This window comes from Mustela lutreola, chromosome 4 (genome assembly GCF_030435805.1).
Source record: "Mustela lutreola isolate mMusLut2 chromosome 4, mMusLut2.pri, whole genome shotgun sequence".
Lineage (NCBI taxonomy): Eukaryota > Metazoa > Chordata > Mammalia > Carnivora > Mustelidae > Mustela > Mustela lutreola.
The window spans coordinates 6121172-6134884 of record NC_081293.1 but is presented as its reverse complement, the minus strand read 5'-3'; the positions used below and the strand labels follow the sequence as shown (position 1 = coordinate 6134884).

Below are 13713 nucleotides of genomic sequence, written 5' to 3'. Positions count from 1 at the left end.
AATGTTTCAGGGTTAGTTTGTCCCCCTGTGAACTGTGAGGAGGGCTTTGCAGATCTTTTTATTTTAATTAATTAATTTATTTGACAGAGAGCAAAAGGGAGCACAAGCATGGGGAATGGGAGAGGGAGAAAGAGGCCGCCTGCTGAGCAGGGAGTCGGATACGAGGACCCTGGCATCATGACCTGAGCCTGAGGCAGTTGCTTAACGGCTGAGCCACACAGGCGCCCCTAGATCTTTAAAACAATAGCAGTTCTGGGGCACATGGGGGCCTCAGTTCATTATGTCTGCCTTCAGCTCAAGTCATGATCCTAGGATCCTGGGATCATGTCCCCCCCTGCTCAGTGGGGGAGCCTGCTTCTCCCTCTGCTCGCTGCTCCCCCTGCTTGTGCTCGTGCTCTCTCGCTGTCTCTTTCTGACAAATACATAAAATGAAAAGAAAAAGAATAAGAGTTCTGTTCAAGATTGGACAGAGTCCCCTTGGGCACTATAGTTACATAAAGATGCGACTTGTCTTAAGTTTATGCTCTCTGTTGCACATATGTACATGTGCATATGTAGAACGGAAGCATAAACATAGACACACGTACTTTCTCTTTGGAAATTTTTCAGAGCTGTAGAGTAGCTCAAAGTCATACAGTGAATGCCTCCATGCCCTTCACACAGATGTGACTGTTCACACTTTGCCACTCTTGTTTTCTGCCTTTCTCTCTCCTGCCCACACACTCACACACTCACAAATGTACACAAGCACATTTATTTGCTGAACCCTTTGAAAGTGACGCACAATGACACCATGGTCCCAAATACTTCAGCATCTTTCTCCTCTAAGAACCAGGACATTTTCTTCTGTAACCACGTACTACTAATACACCCCAACAGTTAACATTGGTCTAGTAATATTACCTAATACGTAGTCCCTAGCCGTTTTTTCCCAGTTGTCTTAATGATGTCCTTTATGGTTTTTTCTTTTGTTTTAAAAGCTTGGGACCCTCTTCAGGATTACATGTGGCATCGAGAGGTCATAGTCCTTCAGTCTCCTTTAATGTGGATAGTCTCTATTTTTTTTCTTTCATGGCACTGCTATTTCTTTTTCTTTTTAAAAGATTTTATTTGTTCATTTGACAAAGAGTCACAGTGAGAGAGAAAACACAGGCAGGGGAGTGGGAGTGGGAAAGCAGACTCCTCGCTGAGCACGGAGCCTGACATGGAGCTTGATCCCAGGACGCTGGGATCATGACCATAAAGCGTCAAAGGCAGACGCTTTAACAACTGAGCCACCCAGGCGCCCTGTGACACGGATATTTCTGAAGTGGCCAGGCCAGATGTCTTACAGAAGTTTCCATGCTGGATTTGTCTGATTGTTTGCTTCCTGATGTTTGAAGTCCGATATTTTTACAAGGGGTGTGATATCACACAGATGATGCTGTTTCTTTTTTGTTGCATCTTACCAGCAGGCACTTGATGTCCCTTCTGTATTTTGATACAATGTCACTGCTGCCACTGAAAAAGAAGAGACAAATGTTCTGGTATGAAGTGTAGTTAAGAGTTGGGGAACCTGGAAAGAAGAAGACTCGTTTCTCACGGCTGTCAGGACTAGTGCTACAGAGCCACAGCGTCATGCTTCCTTCCACTGATAGAGGGTGGCAGGACGATGAACATGAACGATGTGCCCCTCAAAGACGTGTCCTCCTAGCAGAAGAGAGAAGCTAACACATATGAGAGAATCTTCCAGTGTGAAGAGAGAGAACATTTCCGCTTAGGACTAGAACACAGATGTGAGCATGGCAGGGATAGTCAATCAGAGGCTTGGTAATGGAGGCAAACCCCACTCTTCATATTTCTGTTTTCACTGCTTCCTGGGATATACTTATGATTCTACTTAGGCCTATTTCCTTCTTGCCTTGCACGTCCACTATAGTCACTCACGTTTTTATTGCCTCATGTTTACTCACCAGAGCCTTGCCCTCCACTGCTCCGCACTCTCTGTGGTGGCCTGCTTCCAAGATGGCTCCCCATGAACCCTCTGCCTCCTGGTGTTCTCACCTGTACCCTGCCTTGGTCTGTGTGACCAGTGACATATGGCAGAGGTGACACATCACTTCCAAGATTAGATTATGAAAGCCTGGGGCTCCTGCCTGGGGCTGGCCTTCAATCTCTCTCTGGTTCCCTTCCTCCCTTGCTCCCTCTTTTTCTCCTTCTTGGATTACCCGTCAGTGGCCATGACATCAGGTCATTGACACACTCAAGCATCCTATGGAATGGCCTACATAGCAAGGAACGGAGGCCAAGTACAGGCTTGCAGGCGGATTCCCCAGCCTCATCCAAGCCTTGAGATGACAGCTGCCCCAGCTGTCAACTTGACTGCAACCTCTAAAGAGACTGTGACTCACCCAGCTAAGCTATTCCCAGATCCCCGACCCCCAAAGCTGAGACAATTGTGGGTACTTGTCATTTTAAGCCACTAAATCTTGGGATCATTTGTTGTGTAGCCTTGGAATCAGACACCATTTTGTATTTGTTGCTGTGAAACTTGGCCTTTCTGACCCCAAGATCAGCATGGATCTCCCCCTATTATAACTCCTTTTGTGCTGCTTTCTCCTCTTTCTAGACTATTATTTTCTGGTTTTAGATAAGTAATATAGTTACAAATTTCAAAAATAAAAAGTTATAAAAGAGTATATGCAGACAAGTTTCATTCTTGTAATCCTGCTGCTCAGTTCCTGCCTTGCAGGCAACCACCTTCTTTGCTCCTGATAGATCATTCCCGGGAGAGCTTAAATATTATATATACAAGTCAATTACATGTACTACATTCCTGTCTCTGTTCTGTATTTTGCTTTTCTCACCTAACCTTATATTTTGCTTTCTTTTTACTACATGAGTTTTCTCCTATTTTAAACACCTGCGTAATATCCCATGGTAGGTTTGCTATTGTTTATTTAACCCGTCCACAACTGATAGGCCGTTTGTTTTCAGTCTCTTACTACTGAGGGAGGGTGAGTAGAAGATGTCTGATATTCCTAATCTCCTGAACCTGTGAGTGTGTCGCCTCCTAGGGCAAAGGGAGCTTTGCAGCTGTGATTAAGTTAAGGGTCGCGATGATGATGATGCTGTATGATCCAGGTGGCCTCTGTGTAATCAATCATGAATCCTTTTTAAAAAGGGAGGCAAGAACATCAGTCTGGAGGGGGCTATGAGCAGAATTTGGAGTGTTAGGAAGGTTGGAATCCAAGAATGTGGGAAGACTTTAGAAGCTGGGAAAGTCCCGGAAATGTCCTTTCCCCTAGAACCTCCAGAAAGAACAAGACTTTGATTTCAGCTCGGCAAGACTTACTGTGAACTTTGGACCTCCAGAACTGTAAGATAATGAATTTGTGTTGTTTCAAGCGGCTGTGTTCATGGGAACTGGTTACGACAACCATAGGGAACTGGTATGGCTATTATCACAAACAATGATAAAGTTGTATTAAATTATCTTGTATTTTGGACATTCTGCATTTTGTGCAAGTATTTTTGCAGAATAAATTCCTAGATGTGGCATGGGCCGAAGGCAGTGTTGGGTTTGGTTAATCCTCACTTCCAATGGTAATATTTGTGAGAACAACTTCCCCAGCCTCTCCAAAGAGTGGGTAACCAAACTTTGGATTTGTAGGGTTTTAGGGTTTTTAGGGTTTTAGGGTTTTTCAATTGCTAAATAGTAATTGCTAAACAGTAATCTTTTGAGTGAGCTAATTGTTATTCCTTATCTGCACACCATTTTAGAATCTCCTTCAGAGTTGGGACTAAGTCCTTGTTTCTATTTATTCCACATTGTTTGCCTGCCTCCCTTCTACTACTTTCTAGAGAGTGAGTTCTCCCCATAAAGTGGTAAAGGGATACATATCCAAAGGCATCCATTCTTCTTCTTCTTTTTTTTTTTTTAAAGATTATTTATTTATTTATTTGGCAGAGAGAAATCACAAGTACACTGAGAGGCAGGCAGAGAGAGAGAGAAGGAAGCAGGCTCCCTGCTGAGCAGAGAGCCCGATGCGGGACTCGATCCCAGGACCCTGAGATCATGACCTGAGCCGAAGGCAGCGGCCTAACCCACTGAGCCACCCAGGCACCCCAAAGGCATCCATTCTTCTTAAGAGTGGGTAAGAAATCTTATGTAGGATCCATTTCATCCATGTACATAACCATCAAATTTTAGTTATAAAAATGTTTCGTTTTGGATAAAAACATCCTAATTGTAATCATTGATAAGGGTTAAGGAATGGTTGCCTGGCATGCTTGTCCTGCCTTTTTTCCCCCCTAATGTTTGATGGATCTAAGGTGGGATCAAGAAAACACGTGGCCTGGGACGCCTGGGTGGCTCAGTTGGTTGGACGACTGCCTTCGGCTCAGGTCATGATCCTGGAGTCCTGGGATCGAGTCCCGCATCAGGCTCCCAGCTCCATGGGGAGTCTGCTTCTCTCTCTGACCTTCTCCTCGCTCATGCTCTCTCTCACTGTCTCTCTCTCAAATAAATAAATAAAATATTTAAAAAAAAAAAAAAAAAAAAAAAAGAAAACACGTGGCCAAAGAACACGTGGCCTTGCCTTGCCCCTGTTGCCCCAGACAGCTACTGCAGAGCTTTTCCATTAAGGGCAACACAATCCAGGCTCCTGGAGGTAGCCAGTCCTTACTGATTATGTGCTCAGGAGCAAAAACTTGCTTGTGTCCTATTTAAGGACTAACAGCTGCACCACAAACTGTAACCTTGTGCCTTTCCAGCGAAGAATGAAACATATGTAGAACCTTCCACCACCTTCCTTCTCTTACCTTCAGAGTGGTTACACCTCCATTCCTTGTGTTTTCTTCTTTCTTAGCATTGCCAACATCTTTTTTGAGAGCTTAAAACTTCAGGGAAAAGAAAAAGTTACCACTTTCCTGGACACATTGGAGACTTCTAGTTTTTAAAAATTCGTTTCTTTTGTTTGTAATGTAGCCTGGTGGGTTTGGAATCTAATTAAAAAAAATTATTTGGTAAAAGTTCTAACCTTTTTAATCACTTAGCTGTTAGCTAAAACTTAATACGTAGTGTTCAGTTTCCAAGCCAAACAGTGTACACATTCAGAGTTTTCAAACCTTCTAAGAAACCACAAAGCTTCAGTTTAATAAGACCTGGAAATACAAAACATATCTATTGCCAATGATCCCAGTTATAAAAATTCTTTGGTTACTGACAAGGGTATAAGATGATGAAGGCTTTTAAGAAAAATATGTGACTTCTGTCTTCTTGCTGTTCAGAATTGGTGATAATTAACAAGCATCCAACAAATAACTTTGAAGATAGACTCATGGGTCTCCATCCTTTTCTGACCGTGTGTCTGCATTTTGACGGTCTCTCATTCTGCTAAACTTGAGCCCTTTAGCCGTCTGCCAAAAGGAGGGTGTATTTGTCCAAGGCCTGGCACTTGACACGTTTCCCTCCTCGCTAATCAGCAGCGGGATAGTATCTTGATGACACAGGAGTAGTGAGTCAGGCTGGTTAGCCAGAGTCAGGATGGTTTGTTCCAGCTGTTTCTGCCAAAGCCATGCCTCTGGTAAGCGTCCTTGCCACCACTAATTCCAAAGGGCCTCTGTTTACTTTGAATTCCTTCTAGATAAAAGTGAACCAATTTACAAAAATGTGATAATGCTACCAACACTTAAATTACCATTAGAGCTCCTATTTTGAAACTTCCTACATACCCATTACAGTGTGGGGACAGTACTCTTTTCCCTCAGGAAAACAGCCTCTATGGTCAGTGTGTTTTTCTCCCAGCACTGAATATGTAACAGGCCTCATTCTTCTGTGAGGTAACAGTCTAAACTTACACGAACTTTTTCATTTTCCTAGGCTTAAAAAAAAAAAGAAGAAAAGAAAAAATCTCCATAATCTCTTTTGTGGTGATTCCCATACCCCACTCTGCGTCAGTTGAGTGGTACCCCCCAGGAGTACAGGAACCACACCTGCTTGTTCACTGTGGCGCCGGCATTGGTTGAATAAGTAAATGGAAGACATGAAAACGTGGGCAAGATCGAAAACTTCACGACTAGGGGAACCCTACAGTGCTATGGGTAAAGAAATGTTGACCCAAGGCAGTGTCTTTGTTTTGTTTTATTTTTACCATATTTTTCCCCAAGGAGTAGAATTTAAATTCTCTTTAAGAAAAATGAAATACTCAAAAGAGAAATGAAGTATGTATGTATGGTTGAGTTTGAAAGGCCGCTGTAGTAACTCAGATTCCACCCCCCTCCCCCATTCTCTGCTTCAGGAACTAATTTGGAGGAACATTGCTCCAATGGAAGGTCCAAGATCCGAGGCGTGGGTCTCACCGTGGGCTTACTTTTACTTCCTGAAGATTTGATTGCCCGTAGAAGGGGAGAGGAAGAGGGTGGTTGTGATCAAAAGTGTGGGCTATGAATTCCTGGGTTGGGTGAGGCCTGGAGGCAAAATTAGAGAATTTCTGGCAATGAACTTGCATCCCATCTGAGGGAGGTTTGGGTGGAGGGAGCCTGGAAGGCTGGAAGTGGTTGGTAAAACCCTGGGAAAGGTTGGGAAAGACTGGTAGATCTAGTTCTACCAGGAATCCATCCAAGAATATTCAACTTGAAAATGACACAAAAGTGCCTTTGCCATATGGGGGAGAACTGCCCTTCCGGGGGACAACTTCATTTGCATATGCACAGACCAGAATCCTCTGTTGGTACTGGTTCTCTTCAACTTATTGTGACCTAAGCTGTGCAAGGCTAGGCTGGAAAACCTGAAAATGGATGAGGTGAACAATGCAGATTTTCCCCACTGACGTACAGGTATTTTCTTATAATTCATAAATGGTTGGCATTTTCCAATTTTATATTGCTCTGTATTAACTTCATAGTTTGTAATAACTGTGATTAGCGGTTTCTTTATAGTTGAACTATTTTGTTCCTCTGGCTGTGAAAAAGTAATGAGAGACTTTAAATAAGATTTCTATCAATAGAAAGTAGGAGTAGTCTGTATTTCCCCCACATACAGTCCTGAAGAAGATATTCTAAGAAGACAAACTTTGTGCCCGGGGCAAACTATTTTGATTGCTTCATGTGTAATATTTGGTATAAAAAATAATGTTTAAAAGGCTTGCCACTTGTAGTATTTATAATTGCCAAAAGGTGAAAACAACTCCAGTGTCCATGAACAGATGAACAGATAAGCAAACAAAATATGGTCTATACATACAGTGGAATACCACTCAGCCTTAAAAAGGCAAGGATTCCGAGAGAGGCCACAGCATGGATGAATCTGGAAGACCATATGCCAAGTGGAATAAGCCAGCCACAGGAGGACAAGTACTGTATGATTCTACAGTCAGAGGACAAAAATCAATGAGTGATGCTTGTCCTGTATGTAAGAGAAAATAAGCCATGGTTGGGGGAATATTGTGTCTCACCAGCAGTGGAACATGCTTGCTGAGGGATATGGGTCAAGAATGAGTTACACAGAGCTTTAGAAGACCAATGCAGAGGCGGGGCATTTGATTGGCTGGGGGTGCATACATGACGGTATTTAGAAAGATCGAGGAAGGAGGAGCTAAGTAGAGCCCAGAGCTGGCTCAGCCTCTGGGGATTGGCTGACTGGTTATACTGTGTTCCCAGTCAAGTTGGAGCATTTACAGGAACAGGAAAGTTTGGTTTGCTGATGCGGCACATGTCGCTGGAGTGCCTCCAGCTCAGGCCCCGAAATTTAGTTCACTACTTACCTAGAGTAGTTAAACCCACAGAGACAAAAAACAGAATAGAGCCTGCCAGCAGCTAGGGAAAGGCGGGAGTTGTTTAATGGATGGGTGTAGGATTTTAGCTTAAGATCAAACATGTTCTGGAGATGGATAGTACTGGTAGTTGTATAACAATGTGAGGGCTCATAATGCCACCAAATTGCTCATGTAGTGGCGCCTGGGTCATTCAGTAAAGCACCTCATTCGTTTCAGCTCAAGTCACCATCCTAGGGCCCTGGGATCAAGTCCCACATTGGGCTCCCAGTTCAGTGGGGAGCCTGCTTCTCCCTCTCCCTCTGCCTGTCTTTCCCCCTGCTTGTGGTTTCTACCTCTCTCAAATTAATATAAATCTTATACACACACACACACAAATGGCTAAAATTGTGAATCTTGTTAAATATTTTGCCACAGTAAAGATTTTTTTAAACGCCTGTCATTTGAGCACCTCCTAAATGCTTTTTCAGTACATCTCCACTTAAAATGACCTCACACAGTGACCATGATCCCTTTAGCTCAAGGATGATGAAACTACCTCCGAGGCACTAGTTCTACATCCAGGGTCTCACAGCTGATAAATATGGGCTTGGTCTGATGTTAAATCACACCCTCCTCCTGCCCTGCCACACTCCTCTCTGAAGAGCTGGAGAAATATCAGTGGAGAATCTGAAAATAACTAATAGAATTGCAAGTGTAAGAGACACATGCGTATTGTTTGAGCAGAGACCAGCTAAAGATGGCTGGGACTGATTTCGTCTAAATACAGTTGAAATGTGAATCCATAGGAAGGGGAAGGAATTTCTAGGTTTCAAGCTGAGCTAGAAGTCCTTAGAGTTACCTGGATTAGAATCCTAGCTCACGAAAGAGAATTAGGAGTCGACTTCTGCTAGCCACAGAGAATATGCAGTAAAGCCAACTTCAAATGTCATTAGCCTGCATTTATTTGATGTCTAGTGGAAACCAACCCCAGGAAACACTGGAGGTAGGAATGCCCCCTCTGAATCTCCTGGGAGGACCTAAGAGACCTTGAGGAATGAGAGGAGGAGTCCTTCCTTGGGGTCAGGTAGAATATTGAAGATGAGCCAGCCCCTCCGGCTAATGGTGATTGCTGCCAGTCCATTGTTGGACTTGACCCATAACTTGTAGAAGAGATTAATTCTCTGAGGGACACAAAGGCTCTGAAGTGGGTCAAAGATGTATAAACCCGGCTGTCCCTCCCTGTCCTTTGCCAGTGGAGGTTGTCTGATTCTTCTGGGGCTCTGTATGTTTACTTTCTGTCTCCCTTTGTGATCCTGGGGTACACCTGCCCACAGCTGCTACAGAATCCTTACCCTGGGTGTGTGTGTGTGTGGAAAATGCTCTGAGGTTGACCATAAACCTGAAAATGAGTTTTTCCACTGAATTGGATTATTTTCTAGTGTCTTCCATCTAATTGACTTTTTTTTTTTAACCGCCCCTAAAACCACTTTACCGTCATAATTGTGTGAGTTCTTTGGGGAATACTTGGTCCTGATCTTGCTTTGCCACGTAGCAGGTGTACGACCCGTTGGTTTCTGCCCGTACTGCTTCTGGAATTGTGTTGTGACTTTTCATGACGACCAGAGTTTAGATTTTGCGACTGCTGCAGTCAATAGTGCTTCCTTCTGGCTCAGTTGACACTGAGGCCACATCTCAAAGTGCAGGGGAAGAATATGGAGGTAGGCAGTAACTATGGTTTTAAATATTTTAACTCTCAGGGTGCCCGGGTGGTTCAGTCGGTTGAACATCTGCCTTCTGCCCAGATCAGGGTCCTGGAGTCCAGGGATGGAGCCCCGCATTGGGCTCCCTGCTCAGCAGGGAGTCTGCTTCTCCCTTGTCCCTCACTCCACTTGTGTTCTCCCTCCCTGCCTCTCTCTAAAATAAATAAATAAAATCTTAAAAAAATAACTAACTCCTGGGGGGTGTCCAGGTGGCTCAGGAGGTTAAGCATCCAACTCTTGGTTTTGGCTCAGGTCATGAGCTCTGGGTCGTGAGATGGAGCCCTGAGTGGGGCTCTGCACTCAGTAGGGAGTCTGCTTGAGATTTTTTCCTTCTCCCTCTGCCCCCTCACCCCTGCTCACAAGCACGCCCGTGTGTGTGTGTGTGTGTGTCCATGCGTATGCTCTCTCTCTAAAATCTTCAAAAATATTTTAACTCCCTTTACCTTTCTTATATAACAATCATGAAAATAGGTGTAAAAACTTTTTCCACTTACTGGGGGAAATTTGAGTTACTGTTCAGTTATTGTCATTCTTATCTGAAAAGGTTATTTAAAAATCTCTAAGGTTACTATTTCATAATCGATCAAATAGTACAAAATTACTGAAACTTTGGACATTTAAAAACATTTTTATTTAACACCTTATGTTTTCTCCCCTTGCGGAGGGGCCCTGGCAAAACCTAAAAAGTGACAGGAGACCACAGAGAACAAAACAAGATCGGATGCAGGAGGAAAAGCTGCGATCGTCTGACCTGCACATTGTGCCTTTTTTTTGTTTGTTTGTTTTAAAGATTTTATTTACTTATTTTAGAGAGATAGTGCAAGTGAGCGGGGGGAGGGGGACAGAGAGGGACCCAAGCCAACTCAGCCTGTACACAGAGACCAACGTGGATCTTGATCCCTTGACCCTGAGATCATGATCTGAGCCAAAATCAAGAGTTGGACACTTGGACTGAGCCACCCAGGCGGCCCTATGCAGTTTGCTTTTTGTTTTTCTGGATTTTGGATGCAGACTGAACCTTGAAATCTCTGGCCTCGGAGTCTCCCAGCACGTGATGAGCATTGTTAGCCCAGTTGTAAAAGTTAGACGTGACATTGGACCTAATGTTTCCTTACGACCATTTTCATAAGGTGTCCAGATGGAAATGTTGCTCCTCATAATACACTAGATTTATTTATTAGAAAAACCTTTTTAAATGATTTTAAGTCATCTCTACACCCATTGTGGGGCTCAGACAACCCAGAGATCAAGAGTTGCACGCTCTACTGACTGAGCCAGCCAGGCGCACCGATACACTAGACTTATTAAGTAGAAAATTTCAAGGTTTGTCGTTTTTGTTTGTTTTTCTGAAAATGTTTCCTTGGGTAAAAAACTTTTTATTCTGTTTCCTGGAGTAGTATTAGTAATAAGTGTAAATACTCTGGAATGATTATTTTTTTCTTTTTTTTTGGAGAAGGCTGCATAAACACTCTATTTTTCTGCGTGATTTACGAGTAGGGTCAACGCTGTCACAATGATGACCATAGATAGTGAATGTGACCAAGCGGGGCTCAGGCACTGTGGTTGCTGTTGGCCCAGAGTGAGCACTGGGCAGCTGACACCCCAGCTGCTGCACGAAACGCACAGCGATGGTTTGGAAACTGCTGGTTAGACCTCCAGACTCTCGGCAGACCAAGGCTTCAATACACAGGCTTTTTGGTGAAGGTTTCGGCAGGTTTGCATCCATTTAAAATCAGCTTTCAATATATTAAAAACACCCTGTTTAATTTAAAGCCAACTGGGAGGATATTACATATGCCTACTATCCTGCTGTCCTGCTACATATTTATTTTCCTGGCCATCTAATAACTTCATTAATAGAAAAATATTTGTGTCCATCTCCCTGCTTCTTCTCCCTTGATCTTGGCTGTTCTTGGCCTTTTGCACTTAACTGGTAAGACCATTCTAAAATTTATATTTTTCACAAAAGTTGTTAGGATTTCCATGGGGATTCAATCAATAGCTAGTCTGGAGAGAAGTTTACAGTCTCGAATTTTCCAATCCACGAGCTTCATTTGTCTTCCCATTTCTTATGTCGTTGGAACATTGTTATAATATGATTTTCTCCATTAAGGTCCTACACAGATCGCAGGTCAGTTACTAGATTCATTGCATTTTCAGTGCTATTGTAAATTATTCAGTTTGTGAAAATTTAATTTTTAATTGTTGGGTGTGTGACTGGCCAACTCGCTCATTATTTATATAGATTCTTTAGGAAATTACAGTAGTTAGCCAGACCATCTGTGCATAAGGTTTTCTCCCTTTGCCAATTCTTTTGCTTTTGTTTTCCTTATTGCACTGACTAGGACCTACAGTCCCCAGTCAGGTGGACCTCTATGTTCACCAGAAATGCTGACAGTGCTCATCTTTGTTGCCTTTCCAATTTCAGAGAACGCTTTTGGTATTTTCCATCGAGAATATTTTTTGTGGTAGATCTCCTTTATCAGAATAAAGAAGTTTCCTTCCATTCCTAATTTGCTTAATTTTCGAAAATGAAATGGGTTTGAATGTTATCAGATAGTTTTCATGCATCTGAGATGATGATTTTTTTCTCCTTTAAGCTGCTGATGAGTTAAGTTTTGTTTTTTTCATGTTAAAATCAAGCATTCCTGGAATAAAACAAAACTTACCCTTTTAATATAATGCTGGCTTTAGTTTGCAAATACATGTGTAGGCTTTGAAAACCTGCATACACTTCATTCTTTTTCCGCATCCAGCTTTGTAATGTTAACAGATAGTCCCATAACCACTACTACAGTGAAGATCCCTAACCATCCATCACTTTAAAAATTGCCTTGGGCTACCCTTTTGAAGTAACTCCTCCCCCTTTAGCCCTTGGCAGGTACTGATCTAAATCCCTGTGGTGCCTTTTTCAGAATGTCATTAACATAATGCAATTGAGATTTACTCCTGTGGTCTGGATCAACAGTTCATTCCTTTTTATTCACACTTAGTATTTCATTGTATGAATCTAGCATGGTTTATCTGGTCACCATGGGGGCGTGGATGGAATATTTTCACTTATTAGTGCATTATAAATGAATTTGCTCTGTTTGTTTACAAACTGGCCTTTGAACATAGGTTCTCAATTTAGTAAATACCTAGGAATTGGATTGCTGGACGGCATGTCCAGCATAGATGTCAGTCTATGTTTGCCTTTACAAGAAACTGCCAAATTGTTTTCCCAAGTGGTTAGACCCTTTCAGTTTCTTGGATAGATACATGAGGGTCAGAGCTATCTATTTCTTCTTGAGAGTGCCGGTGTATGGAAGGGAAAACTTTACCTGACCCCTCGTATGTTTTCAGCCGGGACTCTGTAACAGAAAGATAAATAAGCAAAAAACAACTCACCTGTGTAGAGGCACATCACACCGGGGATACCTCTGAAAAGTAACTCGGAGTGGTGGCTTTCCAACAGCCTGCTTCTGTAGCACCTTCAGCAAAGGGCCAGTGTCTGTAGAGAAATGACAGGAAGAGGAAAAGCAGTGTAGGCTTCCAAGGGCAACAAACTGGGAAGGTTAAAATACCGATGGCATGAGGAAGCTAAGGGAGGAAAGTTTGGTTGCAGATTCCTCTGGTGCCATCTCTGGACTGGGTAGCCTTTTTCCAGTAAAAGAAGAATTTACATCCTGCCTTCAGGCATACATGAGGGAGGGCAAAGCTTTTCCTAGGTTTGCTGGGGCTTAATTGCCTTCTGTTCAAAACAATTTTTATGTGAAAGAGACTTATTTTGAGGTGACCTATTCTGGTTTTCTTCAATAATTTGTCTTTCAAGGGGTTGATCTATTTAATTTGTAGAATTTCTGAACAAAGGTCTGAGGTATCCTTTCTTTGTAGTATCCTCTCTTAACCCAATGTCTGTAGGGTTTGAAATGGCACTTCCTTTCTTTTTTTAACAAAAATTTAATTTAATTAAAATTTTTTTTATTGTGTTATGTTAGTCACCATAAAATACATCACTGTTCCAAGATTCATTGTTTATGTACCACATTCAGTGTTCCATGTGGTACGTGCCCTCCCTAGTCCCCCCACAGGGCTCACCCTTTCTTTTTCCTGGTGTTGGTGATTTGTGTTTCTCCCTTTTTCTTGGTCAGTCTGCCTAGAACTTTATTAATTTTATTTTTTCCCCCAAAGAACCAGCTTTGGATTTCATTGACTTTTCTATTTTAAATTTTATT

General features: G+C 42.6%; 1 protein-coding gene across 2 annotated transcripts in view; it reads left to right on the top strand.

The window, feature by feature from the left end:
* Nucleotides 1-13713, top strand: part of FANK1 (fibronectin type III and ankyrin repeat domains 1) — a 105660-nt gene that overhangs the window by 10672 nt on the left and 81275 nt on the right. Inside the window, exon 1 of one of the 2 annotated variants that reach the window (XM_059172867.1) lies at nucleotides 6730-6819. The exons of the other annotated variant lie outside the window; for it this stretch is intronic. The gene's annotated coding sequence lies outside the window, so the exon portion shown is untranslated. Of the gene's footprint in view, nucleotides 1-6729; nucleotides 6820-13713 lie in introns of those variants that run through there. 2 annotated transcript variants of the gene reach the window in all.